This window comes from Cyprinus carpio, chromosome A23 (assembly GCF_018340385.1).
Source record: "Cyprinus carpio isolate SPL01 chromosome A23, ASM1834038v1, whole genome shotgun sequence".
Taxonomy (NCBI): domain Eukaryota; kingdom Metazoa; phylum Chordata; class Actinopteri; order Cypriniformes; family Cyprinidae; genus Cyprinus; species Cyprinus carpio.
The window spans coordinates 24,541,868-24,564,293 of NC_056594.1; the positions used below are offsets into that span (position 1 = coordinate 24,541,868).

At 39.9% G+C, this 22,426-nt stretch overlaps 1 pseudogene; it reads right to left on the bottom strand.

Annotated features, from left to right (window-relative positions):
* Nucleotides 1–7,402: 7,402 nt before the first annotated feature.
* On the bottom strand, nucleotides 7,403–12,816 carry LOC122135149 (annotated as a pseudogene).
* Nucleotides 12,817–22,426: the final 9,610 nt, after the last annotated feature.

The window sequence follows — 22,426 nt, forward strand, 5'->3', positions numbered from 1 at the left end:
TTTTTATTCATATCTTTTATTTTATTTATTTATTAGCATTAAATAAAACATTATTTTAATTTTTTTTTAATTTTCTTGAACCTATTTTACAATATCTATTATTTTATTATAACATTAAATAAAATATTTTAAAATTATTTTTATTTCTTTTTTTTATATATTTCAGTGGGATTAGCAGGGCTCTTGATGAGCTTCTAGCATTGTTAAACTTAATTATTTACTATATATGTTTGTGTGTGTGTGATTTTTTTCTTTATTATAACAGTAAATACAATTATTTTCAAACTATTTCTTTATTTTTTATGAATTAGTTCGTTGTGCTCAACAACTAATTTATATAAAAATATATTTTCTTTTTTTTCTTTTACTTAACATTGTTAAATAAATAAAGCATTTATTATTTTTTTTAATTCATTTTGATTTCCTTTATTTTATTTACTTATATATTAATTCAGTGTTCCCATCATATAAATCATGTTCCTCTTCAGGAACTCGAGCTGCGTCGAACGCTTTGGGGAACGCGTCTAGCGTGAGCGACTCTGAATATCGTGTGAAATCAGTCCAATGAAAGAGCGTGACGTCACGGGCGGGGTGACGTAAGCGACCAGGAAGCTATAAAAGCACATCAGCTTCGCGTCTTCAGCAAGCGCTCTGTGTGTGAATGTCCTCAGTTTGTCTTGTGAGTCTTATTTACTGTTGTCTGTCCAGTAGAGCTCCAAGCAATGTCAAAGAGCAAGGCGAAAACTAAGCATTCCAAAGGCGAATCCGGATCGCGTTTCAGACTGTGTGTCCCTCCCTGCCCGCGCTACATTACGAGCGGGGATACACACAGTCTGTGCGTGGTCTGCCTGGGTTTGAAGCACGCCGAGTCGGCTCTCGAGGGGGCCGACTGTCCGCATTGCGAGAGGATGTCGGTGCGGCTGCTTCGTTCCCGGAGGGCTCTCTTTGAGGAGGGAGCCTTCGCCAGCGTTCCCCGCGGTGCTGGCCCCGCTTCTGCCGAGGCAGAACGGCAGCTGCACTCGTGGGGTTTGCAAGTGGATCTGACAGAGGGAATGGAGACGGGCGAGTCCCTATCTCCTTCCACTTCTGCCAGATCCGGCGCCCAATCTCTGGAGTCGGAAGCACGCTCTGCGGTTCCTTCCACCCAGGGAGAGGGATCGACACTCCGCCTCTCTTCCTCCGAGGAGGTCGATGTGGAGTCTGTCGACAGGGATTCGCCACCCCATTTCGCCTAGGTATGAGGAGCTCTTGGAGGTGGTGACTCGTGCGGTGGCCAAGTTGAGTCTTGACTGGCCCCGCCGAGAAAACAACCGAACCGCAGAAAAGCAAGCTCGATGAACGCTTTCTGCGGGCGAGTCAGCCACCTCCTTGCCGGGGCCTTCCTTTTTTTTCCCGATCTACATGAAGAGATCGCTAGATCGTGGAAGAGGCCATTCTCAGCCCGCCTGTATATCCCCTCTTCAGATTACTACGGCAATGTAGTGGGGATTGCAGAGCACGGCTACAGAGCGATGCCCCGGGTGGAACAGACGCTCGCAAGCTATCTGTCCCCCGGTACTGCATCTTCTCTGAAGGCCCCGGCATTGCCCTCCAAGCCGCTCAGAACAACGTCGGCTCTGGTGGGCAAAGGGTATGCGGCAGCAGGTCAGGCTGGTGCGTGTCTGCACACCATGGCGGTGTTACAGGCGTACCAGGCCGACCTGCTGAAGGAGCTTGATGAGGGAGAGGAGATCAAGTCCGATGACATCACTGAACTCAGAAGGACCGCTGATCTCTCCCTCCGCGCCACCAAGGAGACCGCCCGAGCGATTGGGCGGTCCATGGCAGCTATGGTGGCCGCGGAGAGGCATTTGTGGCTGACCCTGTCCGAAATGAAAGAGCGGGACAGGGTCTGCCTTATGGACGCCCCGATCCAGCCTTCTGGCCTGTTCGGCGACGCAGTCAACACTGTCGTCGACAGGTTTCAGGAGGCTCGCAAACAGGCGGCGGCGTTCCATAAATTCTTCCCTCGTCGCTCCCTCGGGGCATCTGGGCGGGAGATGCCCCAGCCGCACCCTAGCTCCTCACACCGAGAGGCTCAGTCCCCTCGTGTCGCCTCTCGTGCTCCCCCGCAAAGGGAACGGGAGTCTCAGCGACGCTCTCGGCCGAGGTCTTCGAGGCCCAAACAAGATTTGAGGGCAGTCATTGATGCTAAGAAGGACTCGGCCAAGAAGCCCTGACGCCAGAGAGCCAGGGCGTCAGAGGGCAGCCTCTGCTGCGGTAGAGCGGTGCACACCGCAGTACACGGTGCCCGTCTCGCCTCAGCACCCTCTGGGGGCCGGTCTGCCAACCCTGCCAGTGTTCCAGGGCGCAGCGGTCCCCAGCGAGTATCACTCTCAGTATCTTCCGCCTGTGCGCGTAGCGGGGCTGAGACCCTCGCCACCCCTGCGGGGGCCTCTTACACCAGAGGTCAGTCTCGAGAGACTGATTCCCTTAGTAGATTATTTGCCAGCGTGGAAACTACTGCCAAATGTATCTCAATGGGTCCTGCACACGGTAGAGAAAGGCTACCGTATTCAGTTCGGCTCTGCACCGCCGATGTTCAACGGGGTTACTCCGACGATAGTCGGCCCCGAGCAGGGTCTGGTTGTGGAACAAGAAGTGAAAGCCCTATTAGAGAAGGAGGCCATCGAGGTGGTCCCTCCTCAAGACAGGGAATCCGGATTTTACAGCCGGTATTTCATAGTTCCAAAGAAGGATGGGGGGTTGCGTCCGATCATAGACCTGCGGGTCTTAAATCGATCAGTTATGAGACTGAAGTTCAAAATGCTCACGATCAAGCATGTTGTAGCTCAGATCAGGTCCGAGGACTGGTTTGTCACAATAGATCTCAAAGATGCATACTTCCACATATCCATCCTTCCACAACACAGGAAGTTTCTGAGGTTTGCTTTCGGGGGCGAAGCTTACCAATATCGAGTACTTCCCTTTGGCCTTGCACTCTCACCCCGCACGTTCACGAAATGTGTAGATGCGGCTCTGGTCCCCCTGCGCATGCAGGGCATCCGCATTCTCAACTATATTGACGATTGGTTGATTTTAGCTCAGTCAGAGCAGGTTGCTGCTCGGCATCGAGATGTCGTTCTCGCACACATGGGGGAGCTGGGTTTGAGACTGAATGCCAAGAAGAGTGTACTTTCTCCAGTTCAGAGAACCACCTATCTAGGCGTAGTATGGGATTCGACCGCGATGCAGGCACGATTGTCCCCTGCTCGTATCGAGTCGATCCTCATCTCAGTCGAGAGAGTCAAAGAAGGCCAGTCACTCACTGTCAAACAATTTCAGAGATTGTTGGGTCTGATGGCAGCTGCGTCCAACGTGATACCTTTTGGCCTGCTGTACATGAGACCCCTACAGTGGTGGCTCAAGACCAAGGGATTTTCCCCGAGGGGCAATCCACTTCAAACTATCAAGGTCACGCGGCGCTGCCTCCGTGCCTTAGACATGTGGAAGAAACCTTGGTTCTTGAATCAGGGCCCAGTGCTGGGAGCTCCTGGTCGCCCTGTAACACTAGCGACGGATGCCTCCCTCACTGGCAGGGGTGCGGTCATGAGTGGCCACCCTGCCCGCGGTCTGTGGAGCGGTCGCCATCTGACATGGCATATCAATTGTCTAGAAATGCTAGCAGTTTATCGTGCACTGAAGCACTTCCTCCCAGACCTAAGGGATCACCATGTGTTGGTGCGCACCGACAACACATCGGTGGTCTCTTACATCAACCACCAGGGAGGTCTGCGTTCGCGCCCCTTGTACAAGCTGGCGCACCAGATCCTTGTGTGGTCCCAGGGCAAACTCCTCTCACTCAGAGCAGTATATATTCCTGGGAAACTGAATGTGGGAGCAGACATACTGTCGAGGCAGGGGCCGAGGCCCGGGGAATAGAAGCTTCACCCCGAGGTGGTGGAGCAGATATGGAGAATTTTTGGCAGAGCTCAAGTAGACCTCTTTGCAACTCAGGAGACAGCACAATGTCCCCTTTGGTTTTCTCTAGTTCATCAAGCTCCCCTGGGACTGGATGCTATGGTACAGACCTGGCCGAGGCTTCGTCTGTACGCATTTCCCCCTATTGCTCTGCTCCCGGGAGTTCTGGCGAGAGTACGCCGGGACGGGGTCCGTCTATTGTTAGTAGCCCCGTTCTGGCCGGGCAGAGTATGGTTCGCAGATTTGGTCTCGCTCCTCGACGGCTCTCCTTGGGAGATACCGATCAGGGCAGACCTACTCTCACAGGCGCAGGGCACGATAATTCACCCTCGCCCGGAGCTGTGGAAGCTGTGGGTGTGGCCCCTGAGGGGGCGCAGTTCATAGCATCCGGTCTCTCAACCGAGGTTACTGAGACCCTCCTCCAATCCAGAGCTCCCTCAACGAGGAAACTGTACGCCCTGAGGTGGAAACTCTTCACCTCATGGTGCAGAGACCGCCAGCTAGACCCAGTAAACTGCCCAGTTGGTACAGTTCTGGAGTTCCTACAGGCCAGGCTCTCTGCAGGGTTGACCCACTCCACGCTGAAGGTCTACGTGGCGGCCATTGCGGCCTACCACGCCCTTCTCGATGGTTAGTCTTTGGGAAGACACCCCTCAGTTACACGTTTCCTCCGCGGTGCGCTGAGACCTCCAGTACGGTCCCGTATTCCCCCGTGGGACTTGGTTGTGGTGCTAGAGGCGTTGTGCAGACCTCCATTTGAGCCTATTCAAGATATCTCAGACAGACATCTGACACTTAAAACCGCCTTTCTGTTGGCCATTACCTCTCTGAGGAGAGTAGGAGACTTGCAGGCCCTCTCAGTGGCCCCTTCATATCTGGACTTTGCACCTGGCATGACCAAAGCGTTCATATACCCTCGAGCGGGATATGTTCCTAAGGTCCCCTCTGTCACACCACAACCTGTAGTGCTGCAGGCCTTCTGTCCTCCTCCCTTTCGGGAGCCCGACCAAGAGAAGCTAAATTGTATGTGTCCAGTTCGAGCACTGGACGCATACGTCCACAGAGCTGCCCTGTGGAGAAAAACAGACCAATTGCTTGTATGCTATGGTCCCCCCAAGAGGGGTTCTCCTGCTTCTAAGCAGTCTATTAGTCGTTGGATAGTCGAGGCTATCAACGCCACCTATGAGTCCTCTGGTCGTCCCCCGCTGTTGGGAGCCAAGGCTCACTCCACACGGGGTATGGCGGCCTCCAAGGCCTTTTTGGCAGGTGTATCCATGCTGGACATCTGCAACGCTGCGGGGTGGTCCACGCCCTCTACATTTGCAAGATTTTACGGCTTAGACATGCCGGTCACTCCAGGCGCATCCGTCCTCTCGTCCTAAGCTGTGCTCTTCGGATACACACTAGGCAGGGGTTTGGTAGTCTGGCAGCGTTGGTACTCGTTCCCCAAAGTGTTCGACGCAGCTTGAGTTCCTGAAGAGGAACGTCTCTAGGTTACATATGTAACCCTAGTTCCTCGAGGGAACGAGACGCTGCGTCTCGGAGCCATACCCCCCGGCACCCCTGCCGGCGCTTGCTGGTACTCGAAGCTGATGCCAGCTGCGCGGCATGTGCTTTTATAGCTTCCTGGTCGCTTACGTCACCCCGCCTGTGACGTCACGCTCTTTCATTGGACTGATTTCACACGATATTCAGAGTCGCTCACGCTAGACGCGTTCCCCAAAGCGTTCGACGCAGCGTCTCATTCCCTCGAGGAACTAGGGTTACATTTTTTTTTTTTAGACGTGTTACTTTCATTTTTTTTTTTTTTTACTTGCATTACTAAGTACCTTCAATGTACAACACAGCAATTAATTCTATGTGCTTATTAGCAATTTGAAAATTTGTTTTCCAGTGGACTGCTAAAATCTCCACAACCGCCAATCAGTGCATGCAATTTGCATGTGCTGGTCAGTGAACAGAGGCTCTGTGGTCTGTGGGTGTGTTGTATGACCTGGTCTGGTGAGCTGGTCTTCTTTGGTGTTTTTTTTGTTTTTGTTTTTATGGCAATATGACAACATGTGGCATAATTATTGTTGAGAGTTACGGGAAATTAAAACTTAATTTACAACATTTTTGAAAATAGTCTTTTAGAAAAAGTACTTGTGTAAATTTTAATACAGGAATCACTAACTTTTAATTGGAACCAGGGTCTAAAATTTCACTCATCAAGTGCTAAATGCGAGTAAATAAAACAGATTTGTTATTAGTGATTATATCAAACTGTGACAGTGATTATCTGACTCTAGCAGACTATTTGTATAAATTAGTTTCGATTCACTCAAGACATTTCAGCAAAAGAAAACATTACAAGAGACACAGTGACCTATTATTAATAAGCAAGGAAAAGCAGCTAAATAATTAGCTACATTTCAACATCACAATCACATATTTTTAAATAAAAAGAGTGTCACAGCTGGTAAATTGTCTTAATTTACCCTGCTATAAAGGCTAAATGGGGTGACTGTGATATTGTTAGTGTGTTTTGAAAGAGATTATGGGAACAGGTCTGTCTTTAGGTGGTCTGATCTGTGTGTTTGTATGTGTGTGTGTGCCATACGATGGGCCGAATTTAAATTAACAAAATGTATTCTTATAATTTTGGTTACAAATATGGCACTTCAGGATGCACTGTCACTGATGTCAAATCTATTATGATTTTTAAAATAATAAATAATGTATCTAAATTATATCATAAAATATAAATAATAAAATAATTATAAAAAAAATGCATTTCATTTTTGTAATCATATATATTCATCAGCCCAACATCTCCATAACTATCCCCCCAAAATCTCATAATTATACAAATATATAATACAATTATATTAGAATATTTATATAATAAATAAAAATATGGATATAAAATATGAGTTAATAATGACAAAATTTTAATTTCTGCGTGAACTGTTACATTTCTTCTTTATTAAATAAAATAAAACATTCATTACTTTTAATTTATTTCGGTTTATTTTATCAGTGCTTTTTAATGCTTTTTAAACTCAAAAATTGTGTTACTGGTTTGATGTTGTCAATACAGTACAATACAATATAAGGAATTATTTATTACATTCACATTAATCATTTAGCAGACGCTTTTATCCAAAGTGACTTACAAATGAGGAGAACAATAGAAGCAATCAGACCAACAAGAGAGCAAGAGTATACAAGTGCTGTGACAAGTCTCAGTTAGTCTAGCACAGTACACATAGCAAAGTTTTTAACTGCATATAAATTAGAACGAATAGAATAGAATAGAATAGAATAGACTAGAATAGAATAGAATAGAATAGGTAAGTGTTAGTATTAATTGGTCAGGTGCTGGCGAAAAAGATACATCTTTAGACATTTTCTGAAAATGGCTAAAGACTCAGCTGCTCGTATTGAGATGCAGGTTGTTCCACCAGCTGGGAACAGTCCAGAAAAATGTCTGTGAGAGTGATTTTGTGCCTCTTTGGGATGGCACCACGAGGCGTCATTCACTTGCAGAAAGCAAGCTTCTGGATGGCGCATGAGTCTGATCTAGCGAGTTTAAGTATATTGGTGCACCGCCAGTGGTTGTCTTGAAGGCGAACATCAGTACCTTGAAGTTGTTGCGAATGGCTATTGGAAGCCAGTACAAAGTAATGAAGAGAGGTGTGACATGGACTTTCTTCAGCTCGTTAAAGACCACTCTCACTGCTGCATTCCGGATCAGTTGCAGAGGCTTGATAGTACATGCCGGAAAGCCCACCAAAAGAGCATGACAATAATCCAGTCTGGAGAGAACAAGAGCTTGGACAAGGAGTTGTGTGGCCTGCTCTGATAAGAAGGGTCCGATCTTCCTAATGTTGTATAAGGAAAATCTGCATGACCAGGCCGTTGTAGCAATATGGTCTGTGAAGCTTAACTGATAATCAATCACAACTCCAAGGTTCCCGGCTGTCCTGGAAGGAGTTATGGTTGACAAACCTAGCTGTACAGAAAAGTTGTGATGAAGTGCTGGGTTGGCTGAGACCACGAGCAATTCTGACTTAGCAAGGTTGAGTTTAAGGTGATGGTCCTTCATCCGGCCAGAAATATCTGTCAGACAGGCTGCAATGCGAACAGCTACCACTGAAACATCTGGTTGGAATGAGAAGTAGAGTTGAGTGTCATCAGCATAGCAGTGATAGGAAAAGCCATGCTTCTAAATGACAGATCCTAATGATGACATGTAAATGGAAAAGAGAAGTGGTCCAAGCATTGAGCCCTGAGGAACCCCAGTAGCAAGAAGTTGTGACTTGGAAACCTCACCACCTCCAAAACACCCTGAAGGACCTACCTGAGAGGTAAGTCTTGAACCAGTCGAGTGCGGTTCCTGAGATGCCCATCTTCATTAAGGGGGAACAGGAGGATCTGGTGGTTAACTGTGTCAAAAGCAGCAGACAGATCCAGTAAGATGAGTACTGAGAATTTGGAAGTTGCTCTTGCCAGTCTTAGGGCTTCAGTATCCGAGAGCAGGCAGTCTCAGTTGAGTTGTTGTCCAGGAGGTTGTTCTGTACAAGAAACATAGAGAGTTGGTTGGACACAACTTGCTCAAGTGTCTTTGCATTGAATGGAAGAAGGGATAGCGGTCAGAAGAATTGACAATAAGTGCTGGATTTAGAGAGGGTTTCTTTAAGGAATGGAGTTACCGAGCCTGCTCAAATGCTGTGGAAAATGTACCAGTGTGAGGAGAGGTGTTGATAATATGAGTGAGCGCAGGTATAACTGAAGAAGAATTTGCCTGAAGGAGGTGAGTGGGGATAGGATCAAGCAGACAGGTAGAAGGAATATTGGAAAGGATAAGTTTGGAAACGTCTGTCTCCGAGAGTGGAGAGAAGGAGGAGAGAGAGTGTGTATTTGTTGTTATGAAGTTTTTTTTAGTCAGTTTGTGGTGTGGAGAATTGGCCGCTGATGGTTCTTGTTTTATTTATGAAGAATATTGCAAAGTCGCCAGCTGTAAGAGTTGATGAAGGGGGTGGAGGGGCAAAGAAGAAAGGAGAAGGTTTTGAAAAGTGTGCGAGAGTCAGTTGTGGTAGTGTGTTGTTTTAGCAGTGGAGACATATTCAGAAAAGGGAAAGAGGAGTGACTGATAAACTTCTAAGGTCAGTAGAGATTTTAATTTGCACAACTCACTCTCTGCAGCCCTGAGCCTAGAGCAATGTTCACGGTCTGGATGAAAGGGGGCAAAAGTTGTCTAAGCAAGATGTTTGAGGGGAGCAAAGAGTGTCAGTAGCAGTGTTAGTGTCCAGTGCTGAAAACTGAGAGGGCAGAGGAAGTGAGGATGAAACCATAGAGGACAGGCAATAGGAGAAAGTGAGCAGCCTGGGGTTTTTCTAGGTGGATACCAGAGGAGTACCATCCTCAGGGAAGTTTGAGAGTTACACATCCAACTCCTCCAAGAAGTTACCCAGTTGACCTGGGGGACGATAAAACAACTACAAAGTGGATTTTAACAGGGTAGGTAATAGTAATTCAAATTCAAATTAACTGTTGGCAGTAAGAGATAGTAGAAGATAAAATTTCCGTTCATTTGAGATAAGCAGACCAGTACCTCCATCACTCCAAATCAGGCAAGTGGTGTGGGAAAAAAGTGAAATTAGTGGAGAGGGCTGTAGGGGTGGCAGTGTCCTCAGGTTTGATCCAAGTCTCAGCTAAGGCCATGAGGTTGAGACTAGAATGAGTAGCAAAAGATGAAATAAAGTCTGCTTTGTTTACAGCAGACTGGCAGTTCCAGAGACCAACTGGAATAGAGAGTAAAGTAGTAGAGGACATAGGGACAGTTTGCAGATTGTTAGGATTGCACTGCCTCCAACATACAGAGTGTGACTTATGAGTGTTAGTAGTAATAGTAGAGATTTGAAAGCGCATAGTGAGTATAATTGACTAAAACAAGAAGATGAGAACAAGCTGTACAAAAAGTAAAGAAAGGGGAGAAAAGCAAAACACAAGTGCCTTGTCTTCCAGCAGGTCTGTTTGTTCTTCAGTATCTTCAGTGTTTCATTCTGCAGGGTTCTGGATCTCTAATCTACTCTCTGTCCTCTTTGATAAACTCAGTCTTGGCAGATTTCAGCTCTTCCTGATGGTTTGATGCTCATCTTCACTTTATGAAATATACATATATGAAATAAATTAAATATATATATATTTTTTTTACAGAACAAACACAGAAAGTTCTACAATTTAATCAATATCACATGCAAATCTTTATTTGCGTGATCTTAATTTAATTTGATTTTGTCATTTTTGTAATTATATAAACTGATCAGACCTATTCATATCTTTTTCATAATTCTCCTCCCAAAAATCTCTAAAATAAAACATTTATTATCTTAAATTTATTTTGAGTTATTTTATTAGTTTTATTCTGTTTTCTCAGGGGGAAACAATACAGGGTTTTTGGAACACCTAATGACAGTAAATAATGACAGAAATGTCTTTTCTAACTGAACTGTTACACATCTTCTTTATTGTTTTTGTTGTCTGATGGGTAGTCTAGGCCGTGTGGTTGTAACCGTGAAGTCTGATCGTAGCGGCAGGCATCATGCGTTAATAAACCCGGGTCTTGTTCCCTCGCCTGCCCTGGGAGATCGCTTACATCAAAGCACCAATCAAAAACTGGTGAAGATATAATTTGTCATCAGGGATTTCCTGCTGGAGAATTATAGAGAAGATACAGGGCCGATCAATACTATGGATTTTCAGTGCAGTGGCTGATTGTCCAATTGCTGTGAAACATGTGGAAGGATAAAAGGCCATGCCTGCCAGTCTCCAGCAGACTGCCAACTCAGCATAAGGCCTGTCAGATTCCTCTGATAGAAAATGATCATGCTGAGCCCTATTTAACACACTCACTTGCTCACTTTATCCGATCCTCTTCACTGGCTCACTCTGAGGAAGAGTCGCTCAGTATCGGTGTCTCGGACAAGGTCCCTGGCTCCTAGATTGAGAAAAAGAGAAAACGATGCTTCGGAGCACAATCTCTCCTTTTTGTGAGACGTCTGACTGCATTAGAGGAGATGCACGTTCAACGGGCAAAACCCCAAACAAAACTGACCCTTGCGTTTAACTCCGTCTTCATAAATCCCTAATCCTGCACTCCAGACAGCCCAATGCTGGAGGAACACGACATTTTATAGATTTGTTTGGATGTGGTTGACATAAGAAGTAAAAACATTTCACTTCCCGTGGACATACAGCCGTGGTATTTCGAGGTCTGTGCTAATGCTGATGGGCTGACAGCTTGTATTCAAATGGACTGAAGGGTAGTATAAAATGACAGCCGTACTGCGCTGCATTATTTCAGTGCCATGTAGAAGCTTCTAGAGATCTGAGCCTCAATGAGCATTTATTTCACACGCCTGGGCTGACATGCTAGTAAACCATGTCGACGTATTCCCGCCAGTCGTTTCAGTACAGCCCTACGGTCACGTCGCTTTAGGAGTAAGCATCAAGCAATAACAGTACATTTTTGTACAGGACCAGCCCGTTCTGTGGGTGATATAAAAGAGATCACCTAGGACTCCATGAGATGATAGAAAAAATTAACAGATAAAATTAAAATAAATAAATTTTGAAAAAAATAATTGAGGTGCTATTATAGTTTTCCTTAATATTTTCAATTCATTTTTATTTTTGTATTTTCCACTTTCATTTTAATTTCTGCTGAAGTTTAGTAATTTTGTTGTATTTGTCTTTTTTAGTAGTTATTGTTTTTTATTGTCAATATTGTTTTATTAATGTTCATTTTAGTTTATTTAGTAAATCTAAATTATATATTTAAATTGTATTTTTTAATAATTTTTTTTTTCAGTTAGCGCTTTATTAAAAGCAAAAATTTGTATGGTTTATATATATATATATATATATATATATATATATATATATATAGATAGATAGATAGATAGATAGATAGATAGATAGATAGATAGTAGTTGTAAATAAAACATTTTATTATTGGAGTATGTTTTATAAGAAATACTGTTTCAGTCTTTATACTTTAAAATTTCACATTTAATTCTCTCTGTTACTTGCTGTTTATTTATTTTTTCAGTGTTTAAACTGTTTTTTCCCCTTCTTTTACTTGTTGTTGTCCATGTATTTATATAATCTTATGAATATCTATTTTTTTCAAGATTCCTGTATATAATTTTCAGTGCACACTTTTAGTCCTCATTTGTATACTAATTAATTTATTTACATTGAATGACTTGCACTTAACAAACGTTTATAAAGTATGACTTTTTCATTATAAAGGGGAAAAAAGACATTACACACAAAAAAAGTGTAGAAACAATTTTCACTCAGAATTTTCTAGTACATTTGACAATTAATTATAAAGAAGTGGCAAGTACACATTAAATTAAACAAAATTTAGAAGTAGAAATAATAAAATTGTATTTAATTGTAAAATATACTCCAATAATCTTTGTTTTAACAACTTCAAAAAAATGAAATAAAATAATAATAATAAATAAATAAATATTATATATATATATATATATATATATAGATAGATAGATAGATAGATAGATAGATAGATAGATAGATAGATAGATAGATAGATATAATATAGTGTTATCATGTTGCAGTGGATTTTTAACATTACAGTTCATTTTATTTATTTTTTTACTGAGAATTTCATAATCTCGCCTCGGGCCGGCCCTGTTTGTGTGTGTAAGAAAGTCTGGACATCTCCAGACCTCTTAGGCTCGTCTTATGAGATGCCCCGTGACAGGCCAATATCAAAGAGCTGTATGTGAAGGCAGAGTGCCAAGCGAAGAGGATGACGAGCCCAGACTCTGGGCTCGTCATTATCATGTTGCAGTGGATTTTTAACATTACAGTTCATTTTATTTATTTTTTTACTGAGAATTTCATAATCTCCTCGGGCCAGAGGTTTGTGTGTGAAAAATCTGGACAACTCCAGACTTCTTAGCCACTGATTGACAGGCCAATATCAAAGAGCAGGTGAAGAGCAGAAGTGCCAAGCTTTAAGAGGATGACGAGCCCAGACTCTGTCTGACTGGCCCTGCAGGCAGACACAGAGGAAATGAACTGACCACTGTATACAGGAAGAGCAGTGGAAAGCCCTAAACAGGCTTCAGCCAAACAGATTCACCCTGACAGGCTTCCCACTTCACTTTAAATGTGGTCTCTGACCAGTTTTAGTCATGGATTGCAACTTAAACTCTGACTTGTTGGTACAAAGAAATATGCCATCTCATGAAACCTGTCAACAGTCATGTCCTTGTTATATTTCACGCAAAATCAAAAAAGAAGAAGAAGAAAAAGAAAAAAGAAACAATATTTTGTCAAGGAAGGAAGCCAAGGAAGGCTTTTATTAGGACCACTACAATTTTCTTTTGCATTGTGATTATTTGAATGACAATTAAGCACATTTCCCTCAAAATGTATTACTGAAAAAAAAAAGATTCTTATTTTAATATTAAAATGAATAAATACACAATATTATTTCAGTACCAATATTATTTATTGTTAGTATTATTGAGCTATTAGTAATGTTTTATGCATATTCATTTTTTTTTTTTTGGGGGGGGCAGATTATATAGATTTAATTTTTTTATTAAATTTTCATTGTCATTTTTATAAAACAGATTATTAGATTTTTTTTTTATTTCATCAAGTTAAACTAAATGAAAATGAGAAATTTTGCTACTAGGTGAAATAAAAGTTTTTTTTTTTAAATTTTATTTCAATTAATGTTTATTTTATTTAAAGCAACAACCGTTTTTATTGTTTTAGTTTAGTAAGATATAATAACCTTGTTTTAGTCTAATATATTTAATAACATTTAAAAACAATTACATTAAAAATTGTTATTAAATTATTGTACTGATTTTTTGTATTGTTATACAGTGTAAATTGCTATAGAAATGTTCATACACGACAACAATGAAAAATGTATTAATTATTGTAATGAATAATAATAATAATAATAATAATAATAATAATAATAATAATAATAATTGGGAAATTCATTTTCATGACAATTGTCAAAATAAGGTCAAAAATCTTTATGATACTAAAATCAAGCTTTATTTTATTGTTTCTATGCAAAACTTGCTAACTCTTTCTTTTAATTTTGGGGTGAAATATGACCAGAACATATTCTTGATACAGGGTCACATAAACCTATTCCTGGAAAACCTGGAAATATCATGGAATTTTAAAAAGTGTGATTTCCAGGATTAAAAAAGTCATGAAAACACACATTTTAAAAGGTCATGCAAAAAAAAAAAAAAAAAAAAAAAAAAAAAAAAAAAAAAGTAATGGAAATGTCTATACTCTATATCTATTTTTTTCAGATTCTGCTCAAAAGTATTTCTTAGGATAGAAATTATTCTAAATTAAATAAATACTCTAAAATCAATACATACATTTTTATTAAATCTAAACAGCCATAAGTAGTCATGGAAAAAGTCATGCAAATTAATAGGTCAGAAAAAAAAAAAAATTCACACTAAATCAACAAACACGCAGTCATATCTCACACATCACTACAGCTCCTTACAGCAAAGATTATAGACATGAAGACATTTCTGGCAGAACATTACAGTTATAGTTACTGTAAAACTGCATGTAAATGACTTCAACATTACACACACTGACCCTCACCACCACACATTATCCACTCAGAATAAAGCGCGAGCCAAACCAACAGCGGCCCCGCTGCATTACGGCCTGCGGTGTCGACGTGTGTCACGTGGCATCTGGAAGCGCAGATGATTCTTGAGCCGTTAGAAAAGGCTGGAGCCATTAGTTTCATCATCATTTGTGAGAGGTTGAGTGTTCTGGTGTGATGTTGTCTTTCTCAGTGCTGGAGGAGGACATATGGGCGAGCGGTGACCCGAGAATATTAGCCTGATAAAAATAGCTCAGCTGCTGTGAATATGCTCAGTGAGAGCAGTTCTGGGATTAGGAGCCGGTGATGGATTATACTCAATTTACCTGAATTCATCAAATCTCAACTGCACATATTAATATTCAGTTTGCTTGTTTTTATCCAATCTCAGGTGCATATATGATATGGTATGAGGGGTTTGCTAAAGATTTCTTGTGTCATAATGCAAAATCAACAGTCCTGGATCAGTTACGTAAACACTGATTAAAGGAATAGTTCATGGTCAAAATGTACTCACCTTAAGGCCATCCAAAGACGTAGGTGAGAAATGTAACATTAGATCACTTGCACAACAATGGATCCTCTGCAATGAATGGGTGCCGTCAAAATGAGAGCCCAAACAGCTGATGAAAACATCACAATAATCCACGCCAGTCCATCAGGTAATGTCTTGTAAAGTGAAAATCTGCTTTTATGAAACAAATCCATCATTTATGCATTTTAACTAAACCGTCGGTTCTGACCAAAATACATAATCCATAATAATGCTTCCTCTCATGAAAAAAGTCCATCCTCTGTTGGCTTCTCACATCAAAATCCACCAACATATTTGTTTAGAAAAGTTTTAGACTCTTTTACTTGTAAACGTTGCTCGATCCTCATATTTCTCTCCCGATTTAGACAAAATTACTTTTTCACTGAAGGAAGCAATATAATAAATAGAGGACTCATATTTTAGGTGAAAGCAACGGCTTTAAGTTAAAGCATCTTGATGGATTTGTTTCTTAGAAATGTGCAGTTTTTAATTAATGGACAGGAATGGTGTGGATTACTTGTGGATTATTGTGATGTTTTTATCAGCTATTTGGACTCTCATTCTGACGGCACCCATTCACTGCAGAGCATCCATTGGTGAGCAAGTGATGTAATGCTACATTTCACGAAGAAACAAACTCATCTACATCTTGGATAGCCTGAGGATAAGTACTTTTTCAGCAAATTAAATTTTTGTGAATTCCTTTAAAGGGGTGGTTGATTGCGATTTCACTTTTTTAACGTTAGTTAGTGTGTAATGCTGCTGTTTGAGCATAAACAATATCTGCAAAGTTGCAGCGCTGAAAGTTCAATGCAAACTGAGATATACGTTTTATTTTAAAATTCTGGCAGTTTAATGAAAAAACGGCTGGTAAAAGACTATAACGAGTTTCTTCCCGGGTCGGTTACATCACAAACCCAGATAAACCCAACCCCCGGTAACACGCAACAAAGGGGGCGAGGGCCTCCTGAACTACTTGCTCCACCATGGTCTCCCGAGTCTCCTGATCTGCCATGGCATCCCGAACAGGTTCCGCTCTGGAGGCCACTGTCCTGAAGGACCTCCAGAGCACCCCCATTCCCCCCCCGTTGGATGTTGTATGGCATAAGGACACACCTTCCAGAGGGGGGCATTATGTCAGACTCTGTTCCATGTTTTGTGTGTGTTCCTGTCCCCATTATGTTGATTAAGTTGATTCCAGGTGTTTTCTATGTGTTTCCATTGATCCCAGGTGAGTCTCGTATTCATATTATCATGTCCTGTGTATAAATAGTGTTACCAGTTTTGAGTCCCTTTGTTGGCTGCTGTATATGTCATCTCCCCCTGTACTCTGTATAATTCCACATCTTTGAATTAAAATTCCATGTTAAAGAAATCTCCAGCGTCTCCTCGCTTCTGTGTATCATTACAGGTACTTGGTAATTATAAGACATTGTTATTGGTCAGCTACAGTACTTCTATAATGTGACATGTCCAAGCAGAACACGATATTCAACAAAAACAGCGTACTGAAAAATAAAGTCATTTCAGAGGCAGAGAAATGTATTACATTTTGATTAACAACTACAAAAACTCATTCCTTCAGAATAACATGCACCAGTAAATCATTAAGAAATTGACCAGAAATGTCTATTAAGAAAGCGAATAGGGCCAATTTTGATTTCATGTCGACTTTCGAGTCAAATCAAGTTCAAGTGTAATCCGTAGGTCACAAACTAATATCCATAATTCATATACATGAAGCAAATGAGTACAACAGCGTGTTTGAGGCTGAATGAGTGTACTGAGATGCATTTGACGGAAAAAGGTGTGTGTGTGTGTGTGTAAAGCCATGTCTGTTTGATTATGCAGCTCTAGCTGTGAAACAGCATATGAAGGACTCATACTCGACAGAACGGCGTGCTATATCGCAACAGCCACTCTGTAATGATAGAGATATTGAGGGCCGTAATTGTTATTATTGCCAAACCCAAATTGAAACTCATAACCTGCCTGACTCCAGCTATCAGTTGTCATTAAGTAAGAAAACGGACGTCTCAGCGGCGTGGCCTCGGTGCCGCGAGCTGTCTGTTGACACACAAAGTAATTGAAGAGGAAGTCGAGCTGTTTGAGCGCACTCGAAAGGAGAAGAAATGAGCACTTGATCAGAGTGTTTTTATGTCTATAGAGATGATTTGATTTCACGTAACGTCTGTTTTATAGCCCACCAAGCCATTAATTTGCATGGAGGCAAGTCAAAATGTGACATTTTTATTTAGGCGCGTTCGCCATGTTTGGAGAACAATTGACTAGTGGTTTTTTGTGCTGTCAGTTTCAGTGGCATGTCGTCTCATTATATCAGTCCTTACAGAGATGCTTAGGAGGTGCTCAAACACACACACACACACACACATACACACACACACACACACACACACACACACACACACACACACACAGAGTACAATGACAGTGTTGCAGAAGGTCAATGCTGAGCTCTTTTGCTGTGGATTAGTACCAGCAGGTGAGTGGGATGTTTATTTTACACAAGGCATGATGGGATTTTATAGCGTATAACAAGTTTAGCATCTCCATACCAGGGTTATTATAGTTAAAATGGTAGCATTTTACAATTATTATTATTATTTTTACAATAAGAATGAACTAACAATGAAAAATACTTCTAAAGCATTTATTAATCTTAGTTATTATCAGTTTCGGCATTTACTAATGCATTATTCAAATCAAAAGTCCTGAGCTAACATGAACCATTAACAAATGGGACCTTATTGTAAAGTGTTTCCATTAAAACGAACTAAAACTATAACTTAAACTAAAACTGTTTTTTTTTTTTTTTTTTTTTTATTCTGAAATAAAATAAATGCAATCTTGAAAAACAAAAACAAACAAACAAAAAAAAAAACCCTTACATTTATTTTATTTCAGCTTTATTTTATTCAGCATTTGTAACTCGTTTAGTTTACCAGGTACTAAAATAAATAAATTGAAAACAAAAAAAATTATGAAAAAAAAAAAGAAATTTCTAAATTAAAGTGAAAGATAAATAACAATAAAAACTATAATAGTATATTAAAATAATACTGCTCAATACTCAGCTTTTATATCATGCCTTTGGGGAAAAAAATAAAATAAAAACTAGACATGACAAAAAGTATATTTTAAATAAAACACAAAAAATAATGTGTGCGTTCAGTCATATTTCTAATACTTATAGTATTAAGAAACTGAAGGCATTTAGACAACATATTGGGCATATTACTTCCCATTACCTACGCAGGCAACATTATAATAAAGATAGGACCTCATAAGTGAGCAATTTGGAATGCTCTACATAGGCAAGAACTCACAAATAGCACTTGGATGACATGACTTGATTCAATACAGTTTGACATCAGCATGTTGCTAAGCTAATAATCAGCTGTATATTTATTTAAAGCAATAAATTGGATAGTGATAAATGCCTGTTGTTACGTTTAATATCACAACAAAGGTAATTGTTTATATAGTAAATGCAACTAGTCATTCTTGTCTTGCACACCAGTTATTGCTATACTACTATATTACTTTAATTATAATTATAATTTTATGTTAATATTTTGAATTGAATTTTATTTTTATATTTTGTGCTTGCATTTTAATTTGTTAAAGCTTTAGCATTTTGCCCTTTTTAATAGTTACATAACGGTATGTATACACACACACACACACAAACACACACACACACACACACACACACACACACACACACACACACACCACACACACACACACACACACACACACACACACACACACACACACACACACACACACACACACACACGTTTACTTGTTTACTTCATCTAAATGGGGACATTACACAGACTTCTATTGTTTTTATATACAGATAGTTATACACTTTTTAACCTAAACCCATGCCTAACCCTAACCCTCATAGAAAAATATCTGCATTTTTACAATTTCCAAAAAAAAAAAAAAAAAAAAAAAAAAAAAACCTTTATCCACAAAAAATTTTTTTTTTACCAGTTGGACACCCAAATTGGGGGTTTTTGGCAATTTTGTCAGGGTTTGCTCACGTTTTGGTTTTTGGGTACAAATTTATCCCCAAAATATGGTTAAGTAGGTACACACATACACACACTTTTACTTCTGCCGATTGTATTTATGCTTCAAAAAAAAAAAAAAAAAATTATATATATGTATATATATATATATATATTTTTTTTTTCAAGGAACCAGGGTGATGCAAACTTCCGGTTTGGCCTCCAATATATATATCATAACTGCAGCACTCAATTGGGACAAAACAACTGCTCATGTAGAGCATTTCAAATCATACATTTCTGAGTGTCCAGTTGCAACTAGCTACTGTATATGGACAGCAGACACCAAAGCAGATAACTGGAGTTTGAAACAGCCAATAATAGTTTAGTATAGCAGTCTTTTTCAGTCAGCGTGTTCGATTGCAGACCCCCACCTGCCTGTGGTAAAAGCATTAAGACCCCATTTGAATCTGAAATCACTCGCTGTAAGAGTTTTTGGCATTTATTATGTTTTATCACACAAGTCTTTCTCTGATATCAATTTACAAGCTTTAGGCGCAGCCATCAAAACGGGCTGCTAAAAATTAGCTAGCTTCGAAAAACAGTTAATATGTAAAGTTATGGAAGTTATAGAAAGTGATAAAAAGGTTATTTGAGCTTTCAATATTTTGCTCCACTTTCGTCTTTTATATCCGAGATTCATCATTTTCAAATTAAGAGACATCTTGTGTGTGAAAAGCACACTGTTAGCGTCTGCGGTCTGACAGTAGTTGAGACGCACATGCTTGAAAGTGATATATTGAGCATTCAGGTGTGGTGATATTTCTCAAATATATAGTTAATATGACTGGATTTTAAAATGAAACAGTACTGCTTGTTAAATGTTAATAGCACTGCTCATTTTTGCCAAGTTAAACTTTTATATCAAAAGAAAATAAGCATTGTAGTTTTGTCTCAGTAGCTAACGTGTATCACGATTTCTACAAAAATATCAAGCAGCACAATTGTAATCTACATTGATTATACTAAATGTTTCTTGAGCAGACAATTTGCATAATAGAATAATATATATATATAAATTACATTTTAAAATAAATTAAAATAGAAAACACTTATTTGAAATTATAATAATATTGCACAATATTACTGTTTTAGTGTATTTTTTTTAATCAAATAAATGCAAGTTTGGTGAGCATAAGACACTTTTTTTTTTTTCAAAAATATGAACATTTAGAAAAAAAATATGCAAGTGAAAATAAAAATTTCATATTTCTTATTTAATGCAAAACTTACACTATTAATTATATTATCAGCATAACAATTTAAGGTAAAAAATGTCTCTTTATTTATTTATTTATTTATTTATTTATTTATTTATTTTTTACTGAAGGATCATGTGACACTGAAGACTGGAGTAATGATGCTTAAAATTCAGCTTTGCATCACAGCAATAAATTACATTTTAAAATATATTACAATAGGAAACATTTTAAATTGTAATAATATTTCACAATATTACAACAAATAAATGCAGTTTTTAAACAAATAAATGCAGTTTTTTTCAAAAACACGAACATGTATAAATAAAAATCTGAGACCGCTATACTGTAAAGAATAATTTGCATATTTCTAAATTATTGTTTGCATATTTCTTCTATAAATTATATCATCAGCATAAGAATTTAAGGAAAATGTTTAATTGAAAAATGTATATTTTATTATTAATTTATTAATTAATATTTTAATAATTCTTAGTAATTTTATCAAAAATGTTTATATATATATATATATATATATATATATATATATATATATATATATATATATATATATTATATATATACACAGAGCCTTTGACATAAAATTACAATGGGACTTCACACAAAACTAGTGAACCTTTATTTATTTGTTTTTTTGTTTGTTTAAGTATAATATTTAGAGTCTGTGTTTGTTCTAATCACAAACTAATATGAGCAACAATAGTGATGCTTGGCAAAATCAAATGTTACGCTGCATGTAGAGGACGTGAGGGGCCTTCACCCTAGCCTGTGAACCCAAGCCAAGTGGCGGCTCGTAAGGTGAGGGGCCGAGGTGCCGGAGAAGTAATTTAATCGTAGGCTCTACCCAATTCCCCGGGCTGGTGAGTTTAAGAAAGGTCACGGCGGGAAAGCGGCCTGAGCCACCCCTTCCCAATTATGAGTGGCGCAGCAGAACATCGCGGAGCTGTGCGTGGGGTGACAGTCATTTAGCGGCACCTCATCTGAGGGGAAGAATGTCACAGATGGTTGATAAGGGTGTAAAAAATGATTTGCCAGGACCTGTTAGAAACCACTGCACACAGACCAGAGTCCCACATAACCAACCACACCAGACTTCAACACACAGCCACTATCTATCTATCTATCTATCTATCTATCTATCTATCTATCTATCTATCTATCTATCTATCTATCTATCTATCTATCTATCTATCTATCTATCTATCTATCTATCTATCTATCTATCTATCTATCTATTTCCTGAAGCTTACAGTATATGTGGTCATTATCGTCGACACACTCTTGTTCCCTTTCCTGTTTAAGCAATTCACTCTTTCTCCATCTGTCCATCTCAATGTATTTTCTCTTTTTTTGTCTCTCTCCTGCTCAGTCCATCCCATCTACTCTTCCCTCCCTCATTTCTTCCCCTCCTCTCTCTCTCTCCCTCCTTCCTGCCCCGGGGCCACGTGACGGCCCTGCATGATTATTGGCGCAATCACTCATGTAACAGCCTGCCCAGCTTTCGGTGGGGCCTCCTGTATTTGTCACTGTCACTTCCCCAAGTGCTCCGCCATTGTCTTGGAAATTGTATGTGTAAGGCAAGAGATGCCTGTGACCCACTTCGACAAGGGAGCCGGCGACGTGAGGGCGCTCATCGCCGCGGAGGGGAAGAAAAAGCGAAAAAAAAAAAAAAACTGAAAGGGAGGGGAAAAAAAACAGCAGTTTGATGTGTCCTATTATGTGTCCCAGCTAGAGCCATAAATAATTGTGACAAGTTTTTTGTTGCATGTGAAAGTCCTTGACTCTGCCTCCTGTTCCAGCGCCTCCACTCTGGCGCTGAGATGCTGCCAAACTCCCCCCACCCGCTCCCAGATGATAGATGGCACGGCGAAGCAAATGACAACGGGATAGATTTTTAGTTTGTGCTTTGGAAGGGATCAGT